Raw genomic sequence first — 19950 nt, forward strand, 5'->3', positions numbered from 1 at the left:
ATAATAATAATGTTGCCAGATGTTATCCATAATTTTAATATATAATGTTGCTTGTGGAAATGCATTCCTTTTTTTTCAATGCAAACCAAACTAAAGAAACGAACAATCGATTGTGTTTGTTTGTTTGATAGATTTCGATTGTTCATTTTTCCGGAAAAATGTTTTCATTTAGTTAGTTAGTTGGATTTTTTTTTTCTTTCAATTTGGTTCATTCAGGTAGATTATTATTGTTTTGTTTTGCTTTGAATCTTTTGCAACAAAATTCAAATTAGCCCGAACAAAAAAAAAGAGATTATTTTCAATTCAAATTATCATGATGAAAAAAAAGCAATCAAACATTCTGGGCTGATGGATTCAATTCAAATGCAAATTTCTTTGTTTTCATTATCATCATCATCATCATTGAATTAGAAATTCTGTTTCTGAATCTCAATTTTCATTGTTAACAACAAAACAAACGAAAAAATTGTCAATCAGTCAATATCGATATCATTTTTACATACAAATTTCTTCCCAATCATTTTCATTATTCGGTTTTTCGTTGTGTTTCAAATTCTCATCATCATCAACATCATATGATTCTATCTGATTAATTAGTTAATTAGTTTTGTTCATTATTCTGTATATATTCTATATTTTTCGCTGTTTTCGTTTTGTTTTTGCTGTTTTGGTTAATCAATATAAATATCATCATTGATTGAAAATATCCAATAGCTATTATACACATTATACACTAAGGATTTGTTTGTGTGTGTGTGTGATCACACTAACCATCATCATTTACCATCATTATATTTTGGTGGGGGGAATCTTTACAGCCAAAAAAATTGATCCAAAGTAGAATCCAAATGGGATTCACATTGATTCTAGTAAGGTTTATATCAGACAGAAAACTTTTATTAACATAGAGAGAATTTGATAAACAAAAACAAAAACATCATTATCAACAAATGACCAATAAATATTTAGAAAACATATATTGAAAATTCGTTAGATTTTCTTCTGTTGTGGTTAAAGCATTTTGAAAATTTTTTCAATGGTGATTTTTCAGTTGTTCATATCATCAGTCAGTTTCCGAAAAATTATTTCAATGTTTTTTGTTGTTGTTTTTGTTATGGTTGATTGATTTCCGGTATGTTTTTCTTTTGGTTTTTTGTTTTGCATTCAATTCAATTTGCTTGTTTCCGTTCCCTTTTTCTTTACACAATTCTCATTCATTATTCAGTTACAAACAAACAAAAAACAAAAACAAATTCAGTCAGTTAGATTGGATTTCTGAATAAGTTTGGCAGATTCTCTAGCATCATCATTATCTGAATTCATTTGATTTGCCTTTGGCTTTTATCCACCACCAAACGAACGAGCGAATGCACAAAGACATAATATTATCAAATTTTTTTCCGTTCGTTCGTTCGTTTGTTGATTATATTAGGTTATAGGAAACGAGAAAGAATTTTGCTATTCGTAGTTGCTTTTCTATTACAGAATTGATATAGGCAAAACCAACTTTATGGATGTAAAGAATCAAGAATAACCTTGGCAAATAATAATTCACATCCAAAATAGAAAAGAGGAAATGAAAGGAAATATCGTATCATAATCATCATTTGTGATTCTAATCATTCTAATATAATTATCTATCCGAAAAAATCCGAACCAAAAACAAAAAAAAAACATATATATTTTGTCGATTTGAAATAGTAAAAATCAATGTGTATCGAAGCATCGCTGAACATGATGATTGCCTAATTGATTGTATCATACATTTTATCTCATTTCACAATTTTTTCAATTTGGAATCTACCCAGAACAAGAAGAAAAATCCACCTAAAAAACCGACAGAAGAATATTTTAAATGAAATGGTTTCCGTTTTTTTTTCTTCCTCAACATAAAGCTTCTGTTATAGCATAAATATTTGTAAAATCAAGGTATCATATTACATAATCATTATTATCGAAAAGCGAAAAAAACATTTAGAAAAAAAAAAGGAATATCCCATTAAACCATCATCATCATATTACGTGGTAACCATTAAATCCATCAAACAATGATGCGAAATAAATGTTTCTTTTTTTTTCCCAAAAAATAAAAAAAAACAACATTAGTGTTATTTTTCACCGTTACACGAGGACGAGGATGACGACGACGATTCCATTTTTGCATTTCAAGAATTTTTTTTGTTGTTGAAATTTTTCAAATACAGAAGAATGGATGATTGAATGTCATGTTTACACACAAACACACACAAAATATGCTAATAATCAATAAGAAAATCACAAAAGCAAACAAAACAAATCAATCATTGTCAATATAGAGAATGAAACACAACATTTGAAAGGTCATCACCATCACATCAATAATAATGATGATGATAAGCAGCGACAACATTGAATTTAAGTTTGAAAAAAATTTACAATTCTAATCATCATCATCGTTATTCCAAAGTCAAAAATGTTTGCCGAAACCTACTTACAGAATCAGATTTTTGTTTGCAGTGTAAAAAACAACAACAACCAGAAATTTGCATATCAATTGTTTTTGTATTGTTGAAGTCAGTTTTTCAAAGAAAAACGAACAAAACGAACAAAAAATGACAATCGTTAAGTTGACAATCGTAAAGTGAAGATTTTGTTTTTGTTTTTCTATTCTCGGCGACAAAAATCGAAAGAAGCAAGAATTTTAAAAACAGATTCTTAAAGATTTTTTTTATAATCTTCTTCATGAATGAATGGATGGACCATTCTGGTGACTCGAAAGTGGAAAAATGATCGATTATCTTGTTGCTGATCGGAAGAATCTTTCTGGAAAAGAAAGTCGATCTTTTTTATAAATGCAAAACATTTTTTTTCAGAAGGAAAAATAATCTGACCGGCAACAAAACTGAAGGAATTATTTAAACGACAACAACAAAAACTGTCAGAACAAAAAAAAATAAATATTTTATATTTCGATAGCCCGATGATGATCGGTTATCTTTTCCTGGTGATTTATCTTTGAATTCTATTCGTCGTAGTCGTCGTTTCAAAAAATTTATTGAATTCGATATAAATCCTTGTTCAGAAACATTTCTAAGATGATGTTGTTGATGATGATGGACTTTTCATTTTTTTTTCTCGATCAACGATCGATTGGATTTTCTTTGGTCAATTTTTGAAATGGAAAGTAAGAAGTGAAGTGAAGAAAAACTGCATTAAATTTTCAAGTCAAGTTTTTTCTCTGTTTTTTCTGTAACTTTTTTCAACTTGACTGACTGACGTAAATTGACTGAAATTATTTTTTTTTTTGTTGTTGTTTCGGATAAAAATAGAAATGAAGAAAAACAAACACACACACACATGAATCGATTTAATTCGGTTCATTTTTCAAAAAAAAATTTTATCAAATGATGATGATGATGTAGGAAGGCGGTAGCAGTCAAAAAAAGATAATTAAATTTTCAATTTTTTTTTCTCTTCAAAATTCAAGTTCATTTTTGGTTGCTTTTGTTCTGATCATTGAGAGAAATAAAAACCTAAAATAACCGAATTGAACATTTTTGGTTGTTGTTGTTGTCATAATAGGATTACGTAGAAACAAAAAAAAACAAAATTTCTTTTCAAAAAAAAATGTATATCCCAAATGGATTGATTGATTGATTGATTGATTGATCATCATCATCAAACAATAGCCAAAAGAGAAGAGAAAACATTTGTAGTACACAGCTGATTCGGTAAATGAAAAACAAGAAAAAAAAATCGGATAATTTAATTATATTTGTTTACAGGGTGGTGTAGATAGAGAATGGACAAACTGAAAACATTTGTTTTTCTTCAAATTTTAAAATTGAACCAATTTTGGTTTATTTAAATTTAGATAAATTTTTTCTGGGTGAAAGACTTTCATTTGCCAACATTAAATGAGTTTGATATTTTTTTTCGGGCTAATTTGACGTTGTTTAAAAAGCAAGAATGAATGGAAAAATCGATTGAGCAAAAGATACATAATTAATCGGGAAAAAAACAACAGCGTAATGTCAATGATGAGAATGATGAGTTTAATTAAAATTCAATTATCTTTTTACCGAGGGCAAACAAACAAACGAACGTCAAAGTCATCCCCAGTATCAAAATCAATTTGAAATTTTTCTTTTTTTTGAAAAAAAAACTTTTTCAACATTGTTGAACGCTGTGTGTAGCGAAAAAAAAAGTCAAAATTCGTATCGACAACACATCAATATTCAAAACCGATGTTTTCATCCAGAAAAATTCTGGCCCGAAAAAAAAATCGATCAATTAAGGATAACCAACCGATCGATCTAAAACCAAACGAAATAACAAAAATTTTTTGCTGATCAAAGCATTTCACAAATAGAAATAATGATTTTTATCAACATAATCCATATAATGGTCAGTATATATGGTTATCAAACAAAGTAGAAGAAGAAAAAAAGTTGATAATATGCATCGACGAATGCTTTCCTCAAATATAACAAAATTTGCTTAGATGTTCAAAAAAAAATTCTCTTTCCACATTTGCCAAAGGTTTTCCTTTGGATCGACAATTCCTTAAGCTTCATATGATCATCATTATTATCATCATTGTAATAATAACTATTTTGCAAGAAAAATTCAGTTTAATGAATGAATGAATGGGGTAACTGAATGAATGAAACTAAAGTTCAAAGAATAATTATTATTCTGTATTTTCTTGTTATTATGTTTATGCGAAAAGATAGAATATTTTTCTTTTCATTCAAGATTTTTTTCCTGAATTCTTTTCCTACATCTTGGATGTTGGTGAGTGAAAAAAAAACCTGACAATAACAGACAAAACCTGATGAATGACATTATTGATCGTTTCAAGCAAAAAAAAAAATGCAATGCATCGTTGTTTTTCTTTCTCTTTCTTTTGATGATAATGATGATGATATTATCATTTTCATCTTTTCTTTTCTCTTCAAGAAATGATGCTCATTAATATTATCATTGTTTGCATTTTATCCGGTTATTGTTGTTGTTGTTTTAGTCTGCAAAAAATCTAAATTCTCTTCTCTGCACACTGGGTTTTAGTTGAATGAATAATAACAGAATTTTTGACAGGCTTTCCAGAAAATCTAGCAAAAACATAGATAGATCGATCATCATTCGATAGTTTCAACGAAAGAAAGAAAGAAAGATTTTCATTATTTATCAATATTAATGTCTAATGTGCTTATTTTTTGTTATCTTTTGTCTTTTTTGAATCGATCCAGAATAATAAAAGAAATAATCGTTTTTTTCCACATTAAACAATGATGATTGTCAACAACAATATTTTTTTTAACGATCAAAATGCTGGTCATTTCACAAGGTAAACAGATGTTTCTCATTAAAAAATTTTGATGTTTTAAAAAAACTGAATCAATAAAGATATCCAGAGGCTATGAATTAACAATTTTTCTTCATTCAATTTCTCATCATCAAGTCTTGAGCGAGAATAAAAAAATTATTATCATCAACGTTTTGCCATTTGATTGGCAATTTGAAAACAAAATTAGTTAGTTTAGTTTTTCGTTTTTTTTGCAGGATGATAATAATAACAGAATTCATCACCATCATAGTTACTGGATTTTTTCTTCTACTTTTTCGCCTTTTGGTTATTAAAACTCACAAAAAACCGAATCGAATCGAACCGAACTGAAACGAGAAAATCCAATTTGGCTCTTGCTTATATTTCACAGAATTTCATTCATTATATGGTCGGCTGTCTGTTGTTTTCCCATGTTGCATAAGATTTATGCATATAAAGAATTTTTTTGCAAACAAAAGAATCATCCAGAAAAAAATAAGAAGAAAATAAGATTATCATTTGATGTTTTGGATATATTAGATGTATTATAATGGCAAATGAGAGAAAGCCAAGAAAAATTACCAAAAGAGAGAGAGAAAAACAAAACAAAAATGGTAAATTATGAAGTGTCAAGGTTTGTTTTGTTTTTCTGCTTTTTCTGTTGTTTTTTGATCCCTATATGATCCTATGCGCATATAGGGATAATAAATATAAATTAGTCATTCGGTTATTATTATTATTATTGGACAAACAATACCCGAAAAACAACAACGAAAATGAATGTGAAACGAACCGGAAAAAAATCAAGAATTACGAAATAAGAATACGAAAAAATAAGAAAGAAAACAGTAATGAACGAAAAAAAAATCGACCTTTTTTTCTCTAATTTCTTTGACGATTACGATCAAAAGATCTTAATCTGAACCGAAAACCGAAAGCAAAAATAAACAATTTCCGATTTGGGTATACGAAACACCAACACAGAGAGACAAGCAAATATTATATGAACCGGACATGTCATTGCGAAAATTAATTTCAGATTATTTTCCTTTCGTTTTGTTCATTTTCACTTTTGTTTTTTCATATTTTGTGCTCTCTTTGATGATGAAATTTTTCATTCGATTTTTAATGATTTCTACATATATCGACATAATGATGATGGCGATATCTATTTCGATTCTTGTTGTTCAGCTAGTTAGTTAGTTCGAGGTTATCTGTTAGATGTTCATCATCAAACGAAATTCATCGTTACTGTTGTTTTTCCCCATTGTTTTTCGTCGTTGTTGTGTTAAATTAGCCTTTTAATTTGCTTTGGGTTCTTCTGAAACTCCAAAAAAAACGAGAAAAATGAATTGTTCTTGGATTCTATTTGCTTGTTTGTTTTATTTGTTTCGTAAATTGGATCGAAAAGAAACGGAAAAAAACAGAGCGAGATAGATTTATCTTGCCTATCCATCTTCAAAAAAAAAGCAAAAACAAAAGCAGCAAATAATCTTGACTATTTTGAACCACAATTGGTAATAGGAGAGAAATGTTCATTCAACTCTTGATGTTTTTTTTGAAAATTTTGTTTCTCATTATCGTTATCGTTCTGTGTGTGTGTTTTTCAATCTTCAACAACAACAATTCAACAATTTCAATGATTTTTTCTATACATTTTCAAATACACCAAACACTATACCCATTACAAAATTGGCTTTTAATTAGCTCGTTTCATTTACCAGAATAATATTATTATGTAGCACAGCACAACACAGAAACATGCTTAGCATCATCAAAGCAATTTTTTTCTTGGTTGATTCATTAGGCCCGGAAAGAAAAACCTCATCATTTCATACGGAAATTCTTTTGTTTTTGTTGTTTCCAAAGCAGGAAATTTTTTGCTTTTTCCTAATCAAATAATAATTAGAATGGAGAAATATTTTGCTCTTTCCAAATTACGGTATCGCATATAGCAAATGAACATCACACTTTCACATACAAAAAATGAGAGAGAAAGAGAAAAACAATAGTTTTCGTTGGATCGATAACTTTTATCGAAAAAAAATCAAGGAAAATATTTAACACATCAGTGCTCGCGCATCAAATCCTAACGCCAGTGCTCGCGTGGGGTATTTTTTCACCCCACCATTGATTTAACATTAAGCGATTTCGAACTTAGAAAATTTTTTTGTATAATCTGGGGTAGAAATATACCCCACGCGAGCACTCATGTGTTAATAATTTGGAATTGGAAATATTCGAAGTTGTTTATAAGGCGAAAAAATCGAATGAATAAATTTAATTATAATCAGGGAAAAATTCTATAACAACAACAAATCAATCAATCGATCGATCGATCGATAACAACTGAAATGAAATAATTTTCAAAACAAAACAAAAATGAATGCCAAATTAGCTTTAAAGGAAAAATTTCATGTTTCAAAAAGTTTTTTTTTAAAAAAAAAACATTGAAAAACAATACTGCCAATAAAAAAAAGTAAAATTACAAACAAACAAACGAACGAAAAAAAAAAACACTCAAGAAAATGGATTTTCATTATCATTTCGATCAGAGACAGTTTGAAAAACATCTTGACATCATCATCATCGTTGTTGTTGTTTTTGTTGAGTGTGTGTGTCATTGTGTTACGATGTCAAGATGAAATGAGAAACGAATGAAAAAAAAACATTTTTCTTTTACACACACACAAAAGTTACATGATATAAAATTTATAGAAATTTTCTTTACAATCGATTCAATATTAACACACACACTTTTATTATCATCATCATCATTGTAATAACAACAATTTTCTTTTGAAAAACACTTACTTACTTACGTATATCGACTTACTTTACATTTATTTATTTATTTACTTACTTATATTACACATTTTTCAACAACAACAACAACAGGAGAGCAAAAACAATTCAATTCTACAATGAAGAAAAGTTTCTTTTTTTTCACCGAAAATTGAAACTGAAAAAAGTGAATGTCTATGTAATTATATGCGAGCATCAAATATCTTCATAGTTTTCTTTTCTTCTTTCTTCCACATTACTTTTACTCATTTTTTTCAACGAAAAATTAATTTATTTTAAATTAAATTAAATTTTTTTTTCATTTTTATTTCCATGACAATCAACTTTTCATCATCATCGTCGTTGGTTGTTGTTGAAAATAAGAAGGCAAAGAATAATTACTGTTTGAAGATGTTTGATAATTATATAATGAGAAAATAAGTAAAAAAGAAGAATATTCTCTTGACGCTGCCGTCATAGATACCCAAAAACAGAATATTCTTCTGGAAATTAAATTTTCTCTTTCTCATTACCAACATCAACATTACACACACACACAATCTGGCGTATGTTTTGTTTTTTCTCTCGTTATTTTCTCAATTTTTTTTTCTTGTGAAAGCTAATTGAATTCCACGTCCACATCATCATCCATGATTTATCATTTAAAATAATGTTTATCAATACTAGTGATGTTTGTTTATCATCATCATCAAAAATTCAATCAATTTTTTGTTTGTTTGTTTGTTCTGACAGGCAATGTTGAAATCAAGTGAGGAAAAAAACCCAAAGAGAGAGAGAGATAGAGAAAATCAAACCAAAATCGATCGATCGATTCATTTATTCCGAAAATATTTTTATCTAAAAAATTAAGGCAAAACTGAGAGAGAGATAGATTGTGGAGAAAAATGATCAACTAGCTTTCAGAAAAATCAAAGAACTTTTACTTTCAACTATGATGATCATTTCATTTCATTTCATTTAGCTTATTAATTATGGATCATCAAACATTTATTTTCCCGAATATATAGAGTAATAGAGATTGAATAGGGAATTGAATAGAGAATTTCTTCAATGATTCATTCAAACAAACAGAATGCAAAGAATGTGAATGTAAAAAAGGAAATGGCTATCAACTGCTGCTTGTGTGTAAATAGAAAGAAAGAAAACCAATCAAAAAACATTGAATTGGTTTTTTCGAAATGAGAAAAAAATTTCTTGGTCAAATTGCTTATCGGTTATAACAAACAAACAACAAGAAACGGAAAAAATTTTCTTATCTCTGCTTGTTTTTATTTTTCCACCAAAAAATATGATGATTTTCAACAACAACAACAGGAAATTGGAATTGGAAAAAAAACATAACCAATGGAGAGATAAGATATCACTCGTTTGTTTGTTTTTTATCTAAATAAAAAATATGAATTTTGTTTTTTTGCTTTTATAGATGTTATGTAGCAACCGAATTATTATGCAATCGAATTATATAAATGCATTTTATATGTTTTTTGTTTTTTTTTTGTTTAACCTAAAATGATAATTGTTCTGCTGATTAACAAAAATATATTATCTATTTCGAGTGGTATTCGAGAAATTAATTGAAATTGACAATTAATGTGTAAATAGAGAAATGTAATGAATATATTTTTTACAAACAAAAAAAAAAAGTAAAAGATAAAACATTCATGAAAATGTGAAATGTAGAATAAATAGTTAATTGACAATTAATGTTGTTGTTAAACTCGATGAGGGAATAATGGAAAAACGAGTGAAGAAGAGAGAGAGAGATAGAATATCATTCATGTCTTAATTGTCAAAATTGTAATGATATTGATCGATAATTCTGTGTTTTTGTTTTGTTTTGATCGGCGTGCATATTTCAATATTTAATCTGTATCAAAACAAAACAAAACATGGTGGCATGTTAATTCAGTGTGGTCATCATGGTTTAAACAACAGACATATCTGAAAAAATGACCAACAATTTTGCCATTTTCTTCTGTGTCTGTTTGCTTAATACACACAGCATACCAATCAAACCAAACCAGACCAGACAAGACAAAAAAACATTGTATAAAATGGAAAAAGAAAAATTAAATCAGGCGAATAAATCTTTATCTTTTTATTTATATATTTGAGCATCATCGATTGATAGGCAAAGAAAAAAAATATCTAATGGATGATCAGATCAGTTAGTCATTCAGGAATGTTTCAACAGAATATTCTGTTACAGTTTTATATAGATTTTCATTGTTTTTTTTATTTTGTTTTGATCATTTTCAATCAACCAAAAAAATAGGATTAATCGTTGTTTGTTTGTTTTGTTTTGAAGGAAAAAATGACAATGACAGACCGTAAAATATTCTTCTTCTTCTTCTACTTTCCATATGAGAATTAAAAGATTCATTTTGCTCCAATAATCAAACAGAAAAGAGTTTGACTAAATCTCTATTTTTGACAACCCAAAAACAACTGATGCAAAAAAAATTCTCGAGAAATAAAAATTAATTATGTCGACGTTTAGGTGAGATAAATGAATTCACCTGATTTATATGGCGACCTTTGAAAAATATTCAAAAATTTGGCTGGCAAACAGAAATTCAAACTCTATTATCACACTAAAAAGTTACCGAAAAACCGAAAACTATCCAACGTCGATGTTAAAGAACTTTTTTTTCAACTGATGCAAATTTTCTTTTCGTTTTTCTTCATCAACGTCTTGGTTGTTGATGATGATGAAAAATATGTTTGTAACCAAACCGATGACGCCAACCTGAATATAACTGACTAACTAAACTAAACTAAACTGACTGAAAAGAGATGAAACATCCCGAGAGAGAGAGAATGAGAGAAAGAAAAAATGTTTCTCTCTCGGGATATTTCGAGCAAAGCAAACGAAGAATGAAAAAAAAAATGGTTGGCGTGTTCAGTATAGGAAAGTTTCCTATAAAAAAAAAGTTCCAAATGTTTCATTTCTCAAGAATTTATCCAAATCAAATATTCAAACACACACATAGATATATTATTGTGAAGAAAATGTATTTTTAAAAATGTGATAAAAAATGACTTTACTTTGTGAAGAAAAATTGTTCATTTTTTGGCATATATGCACTGACAGAGAGAAAACACAGCCAAAATGAACGTGTTTGATATTTTGTCTCAGTTTTGTTCTTCGATTAATTTTTATTCATTTCCAAAACACACAAATATAGAAAATGATGATCGTTTATTGCTGGAAATTTTTCCTTTAAGCTATTAATATGAATTTGTTCAAATGATGATGACAATTTGGTAAACAAACAAAACAAAAACTCTATTTATTTTCATATTTACAAATGGCAATGATATTTTTTTTCAATCAAAAATCAAATATGGTGATTTATTGCGTTTATGTTTGTTTTTTGTTGATGATAATGACAGTATGATACAAAACAAATAACAATTGTGATTGATTGTGTGCGTAACATCATCCAGTAGTAAATTTCAATCCTTTTTATTGATAGAAAAACAAAATAAAATTGACTAAACTGAAACAAAGAATGCCAAAATGCCAGAATTTTTTTTCAAGTGAAGTGAAAAATATAATGCCCAAAAGAGAAGATTCTGGTCATAATTGAGTGCGTGCATGTGATGATGCAGTATCATCATAAGTTATTTAGTCAACCAAACCGAACTATACCAGGAAAACAACAACAACAACCGGGGAAAAAGAATCCAGAAAGAATGGATTCACCATGATAAAATGAAACAAAACAGTAGCATAATTTGCGATGCAAAACAGGAAAACGAAAAAAATCTTTTGCAAATTAAATTAGTAAAAGTAGGAATAAAAAAAACAACTTGAATTAACCAAAAAGAAAAATGTGAAATGGATGCATTCGCATTAATTTTACCAGGAAAAAAACAAACTTTTACAAAAAAAAACCCAGAACAAACAAAAATTCAAAGAAACTTTCAAGAAATCTTCCCGAAAGTTTTCTGGAGTTATTTTCCAAAAAATAAACAAAATTCGATCAAGTCACGTGCTCGAATTTTTTTTAAAATTCCAAATTGCGGTATTCACATTTTCTGGTTAATAATCGTTTTTATCGAAAATTCTCATTAATCTTATCAAGAAAAAATTTCAATCGAATAATTAATCAAAAAAAAGAATATTGCCACAGAATTACTTTCATTGGAAAGATGCTTAATTTTTCTTTTTTTTTCTTTCGGTCGGTAATCTTATTCAATTATTTAAATTATAAGGGAAAAAAATTAGGCATTGAAGAAGAAGCATTGGAAAAAAAATTAAATTCATCATCCCAAAGAAAAACAAACATCTCCCCTAATCATATATATGTGTTTCTTGCCATCAAATCCTCATTCTGGATGATGGATGAAAAGCGCAGAAAAGTGGCAAACAAAACAAAACAAATTTTCTTCTTTTCTTCATCTTCGCATTATTAATTTTCATGTCATCAACACACACACACATTTGCAGAGGAAAAAACAACACATTTTTTCCCCTTTCTTGATTCTTGAGATTTCCAGAATCAAGAAATGTTTTTTTCTATGTCAGTGATTTCAACCCAGAAAAAAAATTCACACAATTTTTTTCTTCACAAGAAAATCCATTTATCTTTTTTTTCTTGTTGGATATTATGAATATTTTCAAATTACCAAATCACTATGGTTTGTTTGGTTTAATATTTGAGCGAATGAAAAAAATTTGGCCATATTTCTTCATTTTATTTTGGTTTTTCTTGATTATTTTTGGCCGAAAACAAAAAAAAATTTCATAACGAACTTAGCCGAAAAAAAATTCCAATAAACATTTTCAACCGAAAAAAGCTAATCAAATTTTCTTTGTTTGTTTGCACAGTTTTCATCATGCAATCAAATCAATGATGATGATGATGATGATATCAATAATCAAACCAAAAAATGTGAAAAACTAATTTTGAAAAAGCAAACAAATAAATTCATAACTTTTTTTTCAATATCGTCAAGGGTTAAAACCTGAGATAATGATGAGTCTTGAAGATTCAACGACAACAAATCCAAAAAAATTGATCATCATCATCATAAAGATCGATATGAAAATCAGAATTCAAATATGAATTTCGTGAAAGATTCACCCATTAAACATCATCATCATCATCATTCGCCGAAAATCGATTTATATTCATTTTCAATAAATTCAATGTCTTTCTTCTTTTGTCTTTTTGTTGTTGTTGTTGAATGAAAATTCATTCACTTCAAATTCATGTGATACAAGAATTTATTACTTAATGTTTTTTTTTCTTTTCTGATTTGATTGGTTTTTCTTTCTTTTGTTTCGAAATCAAATCTCGAAAAGCATTAATAATGGGCAAAAAAAATGGAAAAGATTCTATTATTTTTTCTTTTTCGAAACAAAGCAAAAACAAAATGGAATAATTCAGTCATCATCATTATAATAATGGCAGTTGGTTGAATGGGAAAAAAGAGTGAAAAAAGAATGTCATTTTTTTCAGAAGATTCTGTGAAAGAAAAATGTAATGCTATTACATAGATAAATCATATATAGAAACAAATGACATTGACATTTCTCGATGCTATGATGAAAAATTTTGGCAAAAGAAGCGAATGAAATAAAACAAAAAAAACAAGGTAAAATTACATTTGAAATAAAAAACATAAATCAAATGTTGAAAAACATGATGATGATGTAATGAATATTTGATCAGATTAGCTTCAAATATATATCAGGTAGACTTTTCATCTGGAAATGTAGGTTACAAAAAAAATGATAATGATTGATTATAGTCAATGGTCGAAAAATTGACCTAAAGAATATTCTTTCTATCGTTCGCACTATTTATTTAGGGAAAAACCAAAAACGATAGAATCATCATTAATTATCAGGGAAAAAAAACATTTCAACATTTCACCGGTCAAAGCGAAAAAAAGTATCCTTTTTTTAAATTTCAAAACATTGAATCGATTGAAATCGTTTTTTTTCAACAAAATAAACGAAAATTGCTACAACGATGTTTTTTTTTGTCATCAAAATGAAAAGAATTTCTTTTCTTGCTGCTGTTTTCAAAAAATCTGGAAAAACGGAAGAAAAATAGCCAAATACACACACACATGAAATTGGGTAAACGAAAATTGATGTATCGATTTCGAGATTTCAGAAATAATAATAATTTATCACCGAAAAAAAAAACGAAAACGAAACAAAACGAAACGAAATGGCGACCATAAGTAAAATGGAAGAAAAAATTCTTCTTCGTGATTGTCATCATCATCATCATTTAGAAATGTGTTTCTTTTGGATTCTGGATTTGTTGTTGTCGATGATTATCAATGATTGTGTGTAAAATATTATAAATAACTTTCATTTTCATTTTTACACACCGAAAAAAACTTATCCGGATTTATATTTATAGTTATAGTTATTATTATTAGGCAATTTATTTCGATTGTCACGTTACAAACATAAATGAATTGAATTGAATTGAATGAAACGACTACAGCAGAATATCGACTGGGCAAGAATTTATTTCCGAATTTTTTCGATAAATATTCTTTGAAAACAACAGCTACAAACAACAACAACAACAACAACAACAAATCGAGATTCATTTCCTTTCAATAATGTTATTTAATGAAAACAAAAACAACAGCAAAAAAACTGAAACCAAAAAACAACAACAAAACAAAACAAAAATGATAATGACAATGGGACATTAATATAAATTATTGTTATGTGTGCTGGTGTTGGTGTGTCGGTGTTGGATGCTTTAAAGCTACCGTTTGGATTAATTTTTTTTATATAGTTATCATTAGTTGTTATTTTGGATGTCACTATCATTATCATTATCATCGATTTTAGTGTTTATTAATTGTACATTATCTTTCGATTTTTTTTCGATATTAGTAAAAGTAAGCAGAGAAAGCTTGTAGAAGAAATTTTTTTTTCTGAGATGAGTCTGTTTGCTTAATTGAGCTATGATTCATAGTTCAACGAGGTTAGGTTGACTATGACTGCTTTGTTTTTTCCTTTTTGAAATCAAAAAAAAGATGCATAAATAAATCTAATTTATTTTACTACTTACCAAACCAAAACCAAACCTAATAGAATATTCTATACCATGCATGTGATTGTTGTGTTGGCATCCATTATATTTCCATCCGAATCTAACCCAGAATTTTTTTCTTCCTGCTTTGGATTTTTTTTTTGATATATTGAATTATTATCATCAAATTGATGTATTGTCAATTCAATTCGCTGAATGTATGAATATTCTGAACCAGAATTTTTTCCCTTGCTTCGATTTTTCATAACAGCAAAATTTTCATTTTTTTATATTCATCTTTTGAACATTTTCCATAGAAATTTTCCATTTTTTTCCAATCCATTTACAATAACAATAACGATAATGATGATGATCAAAATTCTAAAGAATCAAACGAAAAAACATCATCATTATTATTATTATCATGTAAAGGCAGCAGGTAATATCATCATTGATGATATCAGAGAGAATAAAATCCCAACAGTCAACCTAGTTAAGAAAAACGTTCAGGTAAACATTCTGGATTCTCTCTGTGTGTGTGATTTGTAATAAAATTCTTGGTTTTTTTGTTCTGTTTATTTATTTTACATGTAATTCACGTTTTGCCTTGCTTCAACATATCCACCAATGTCAATATTAGAAACATTCATATATTGGATTCCAGTTTTATTCTGTTGTTGTTATTTTCTTGAAATAACATTTTCCATTTTCGGTCGATTTCTTTTTCGTTTTTACCAATGTTATTGCCATTTTTGTTTTGTTTCGATCATTACGATAATTTCTTTTTCTTTTTTTTGTGTATTTTCATGAAATTATACTCAATATTCAGTCGAAAAAACGGTTTATTTGTTTGTTATTTCAGTTGATTATTATTATTCCGAATCATTTTGATTACCGTTATTTGTTTTTTTCCTATTTATTTAAACAAATTACCATCGTTATTACAAAATGATACAATTTTTGGGGGGTTATTCATAAATTATGTTTAAAAATATGAAATTTTCTTAGAAATTCATCGTGATATCGATATAATACAGCTTGATTTATTCATCAATTGATAATTGATTTGGATCATCATCGTTTGATTGGAAAAATTCCAGAAAAACAAACAAAATCGAAACATCATGTCGTAGCCAATTTTCTCATTTTATTGTCATTTTGTTTGGGTTCAAATTGGGAGAAAAAAAAACATGATTCCAAATTTGGTTCTACTTGGTCGATTTATTTCTCAGTATCGTTATTTTTTCATTTCATTATTCTTTTTCAGTTTGACAAATACAGCAAAACAGCAAAAACAACCAAACAGCCAAAAACAAAACAAAGCAGCAAATCAAAAAACAATTTAACCATACACTTCATTGACTTTCATTATTATTATATTTCTCTCTTTTTTGTTCCATTGATTTGCTCTGCATTTTGTCACATGGAAAATTTCTTCTCTCTTTCCCTAAACACAAAATGATTCAACCTTTATGTGTGTGGTGTTTTTATATGTTTAGAATAATAATTGAGGTGTTTGTATGGTTCATTTCAGCTATGAAACAACAACATTGAATTTGATTCACGAAAACAAAACATAAACAAAAACACAACAGAACAGCAACAGAGAGCAATAATGAAATTCTGGGCGTCAAGAATTTTGTTTTGTCTATTTTTTTCTTCATTGGATTTATGTTTACTCCATGTGTGTGTGTGTAAATTGTATCTAATTTGTTGTTAGTTTCGTCTTGTAAGACTATTTTTCGTTACCACATCCAATTCGTTTTAACGATAATATTCATCAAAATGTGAAAGAAGATTTGTCAAATTGGATTTGAGAGAAATTTGACTGAAAAACTGATTGAAAATGTCAAAAAATCAAGAAATTAGATAAACTGAATAATGATATTGGATCGATGAAATTCTACTTTTGCTAAGAATATTCGTTTCAAAAATAATTAGTTGAATTTTTTTAAAAAAAACATTGATTTTACGGAAAAAAATGAATATTTCAATGATTCTGTCAATCAATTGTGAATTTTTTTTCACTTGCACAAACTGTCAAGATTAGGATTCTTCATCATCGAAAAAATCTGCTTTGCTTTTTTGGAAACAAAACATGAAAATTTTCAATTTTTTCAAGTGTTTTTCACTCTCCAAACTCCAGACCCAAATTCTTTTTATCACCATTATCAACCAATATTCAAACATCTAAAAAAAATCCACCAAAAAACCCATTATAAATAAATAAAAATGAAATTATGATGAAATTTAGTTTTTCTGTTGATTTGCATCACTTTTTCTTTTGTTACTGTTTCTCCCTTTCTCTGTCTTCTTTCTCAACCCATCCTTAAACATCATAAATCTAAAATAATGGATATTTTCTGTTGTTATTGTTGTTGTTTGTGGAAATATAATAAACGACATTTATGAAAAGAATCAAGAAAATGGCGCCTATGGTGGTTCTATATTCATTCATTGTGTTTGATGATCATTATGTTTGTTGTTGTTGTTTAGCAAGAAAAAGAAACTTGTGTTTTTTCTCTCTCAGTGCTTTACAACGATGGATGATTTGAATTGAATAATGGTCGACAACAACAACAACAACAACAGGAAAAAATGAATTTTTATTCAAATTTTCTTCAGCGAAAAATTTATTTGAAAATAATTTTTCTAAAGGTGTTGCTCGCTTTCTGTCGCCGGAGAAAACCATTTTTGTTTTCCTGGGCAATTATTTACCAAGGAAAATTTGATTATTTTGTTGTTGCTGTTGTTAGAACCATCATCATTATTCCATAAATTACCACGAAAAGAATAATGTCATCGAATAATTTGAATGATGATGATAATGGTGGTGGCGGTTGATTATTGTAAAGGTTTTGATTGCTTCAAAGAATTTCCAAAAAAAAAAAATTCCCAGCCCAATATTTGAGTGTTTTTTCCTATCTGGTTTGAATAATAACCGTATGGAATATAATACTGATCATCATCAGTATAATAATGGGCTATACATAAATTCTATGAATGAATTTATAATCACGAAACGAAACAAAACGAAAAAATCAATTATAATCAATCATTTTCATCGAATCGCTTATAAGCGATGGTGTCAACGTAGCAATTTTTTTTTAGTTTGTTGAAAACTCGAGGTGTTTGGTTTGTTGTTGATTTGATTAGAATTCGTATCTTTTTTTTTTTGTGTTACTTTTTTTCAGGAAAGTTTCCCGGAAATACCTTTGTTTTTAAATTTATCGGATAAAAGAGATTCTCATTTGTGATTGATCTATCTAGTCTAAGATCTAAGATGATAGATATTTTTTTTCTGCAAAAATTGTTACAAAAACAAAAAGTTTTACCAAAAATCAATGATTTTCTGTCATTGTTTTTGAACTTTATTGATTTTCAATTTTCAAAAAGATTTTTTTCAGCAAAAAAAATCTTTTTGTAAAGTTTCCCAAAAAAAAACAACTTTATCTTCATTTTGTTCAAAAAAAAACTATTTCGCATTTTTTGTCGGTTGTTAAAGTCAAAATAGCCAAAAGGCAAATATATTTATTATTATCATTACACATACAAAACATTGTCACTTAGTTCAGAAAAAAACCATCATCACTGCTTACACAAACATGTCATATTTGAATTTTATTCGCAAACAGATAATTTTGTTGTTGTTGTTGAAAAATTTTTTCTACAACAACATTAACATCAACAACAACAACAACTATGGAAAACAAATTTTTTTTGTCAAATAAACATTAAAATCAGCAAAAATTTGGATTAAAATTCTGTCACACTGAATCGTATACTGAATATGTAAATTCTGTATGGTAAATTCTGTATTATACATTGTATAAAGTAGTAGTAATTTTTTCTGGTCATAATATGCATCTCTTTCGCTTCTTTTTCACTCATTTGTTATCATTAAAATGGAATTAATTCGTTGATGATGATGATGATATTCCATAATTTTTTCCATGTTAATGATGAAAGCTGATAATAACATTTAATGAATGAATGAATGAAACAGAAGAAAAAACTGGTTAAAAGCTATAATGATGATCATGATGATGACAGACATATTAAAAATAGAGAGAGACAAGATAATTGTAATTATCATTTCCATTTTTGTTTTGTTTTTCTTCTCTCAAACAAAAATTCCAGAAGATTCTGTTCAAGATTTTTTTCGTTTTGTTTTTGGTTTTTCATTCGAAAATTTTTTTGAAAATGTTTTTTTCTTGCATCATTTTTGATGTGCTTGTGCTTGTGTGAGTGTGAATAATTTACTTGTTCATATTAAACTTGAAATGAAATGTTTTTGAATTTTTTTTTCTGTTTTTCATTTTTGACACTTGAAAACTTTTCCAATTAGTTGTTTGGTTGTTTGTTTGAAATACTTTTTTTTACTCTATCTCTCTCCAAACAGAATTTCTACCCTGAACATGTGATTCTTGATTTTTACCAGGAAAAAATACACCTTGTTAAACAACCACTTTTTTTTGTTGGTTTTCTGTTTGATTTCGATTAAACAAAACTGGCTTTGTTTTTTCTGGCCACAAAGTTTTTTTTTTTCGTTTGTTTGGGATAACCCAAAATCAAAAAAAAAAAATCTGAATAATTTTGTTTGCAAGATTTTTGGTTTTGAACAAAAAACATCGAATACCAATAGCCAAAAGCGAAAGAGAAACAAAACACGCAGAATATTAAAACATTGTTCATATGGGCCATTTTTTTGCTGTTTTGTTTGGTCATGAACGGAGCATGATTTGTATACATATGGATGAATCTCACATAGTTGTACAGCAGACATCAAGAGAGAACCGAGAATTTCGTGATAAATTA

The sequence above is a fragment of the Dermatophagoides pteronyssinus genome, unplaced genomic scaffold, assembly GCF_027571235.1.
Source record: "Dermatophagoides pteronyssinus isolate colony J.1.1.1.1 unplaced genomic scaffold, Derpt_VIB-CSIC_2022.12 sq0022, whole genome shotgun sequence".
In the NCBI taxonomy this organism is placed as follows: Eukaryota; Metazoa; Arthropoda; class Arachnida; order Sarcoptiformes; family Pyroglyphidae; genus Dermatophagoides; species Dermatophagoides pteronyssinus.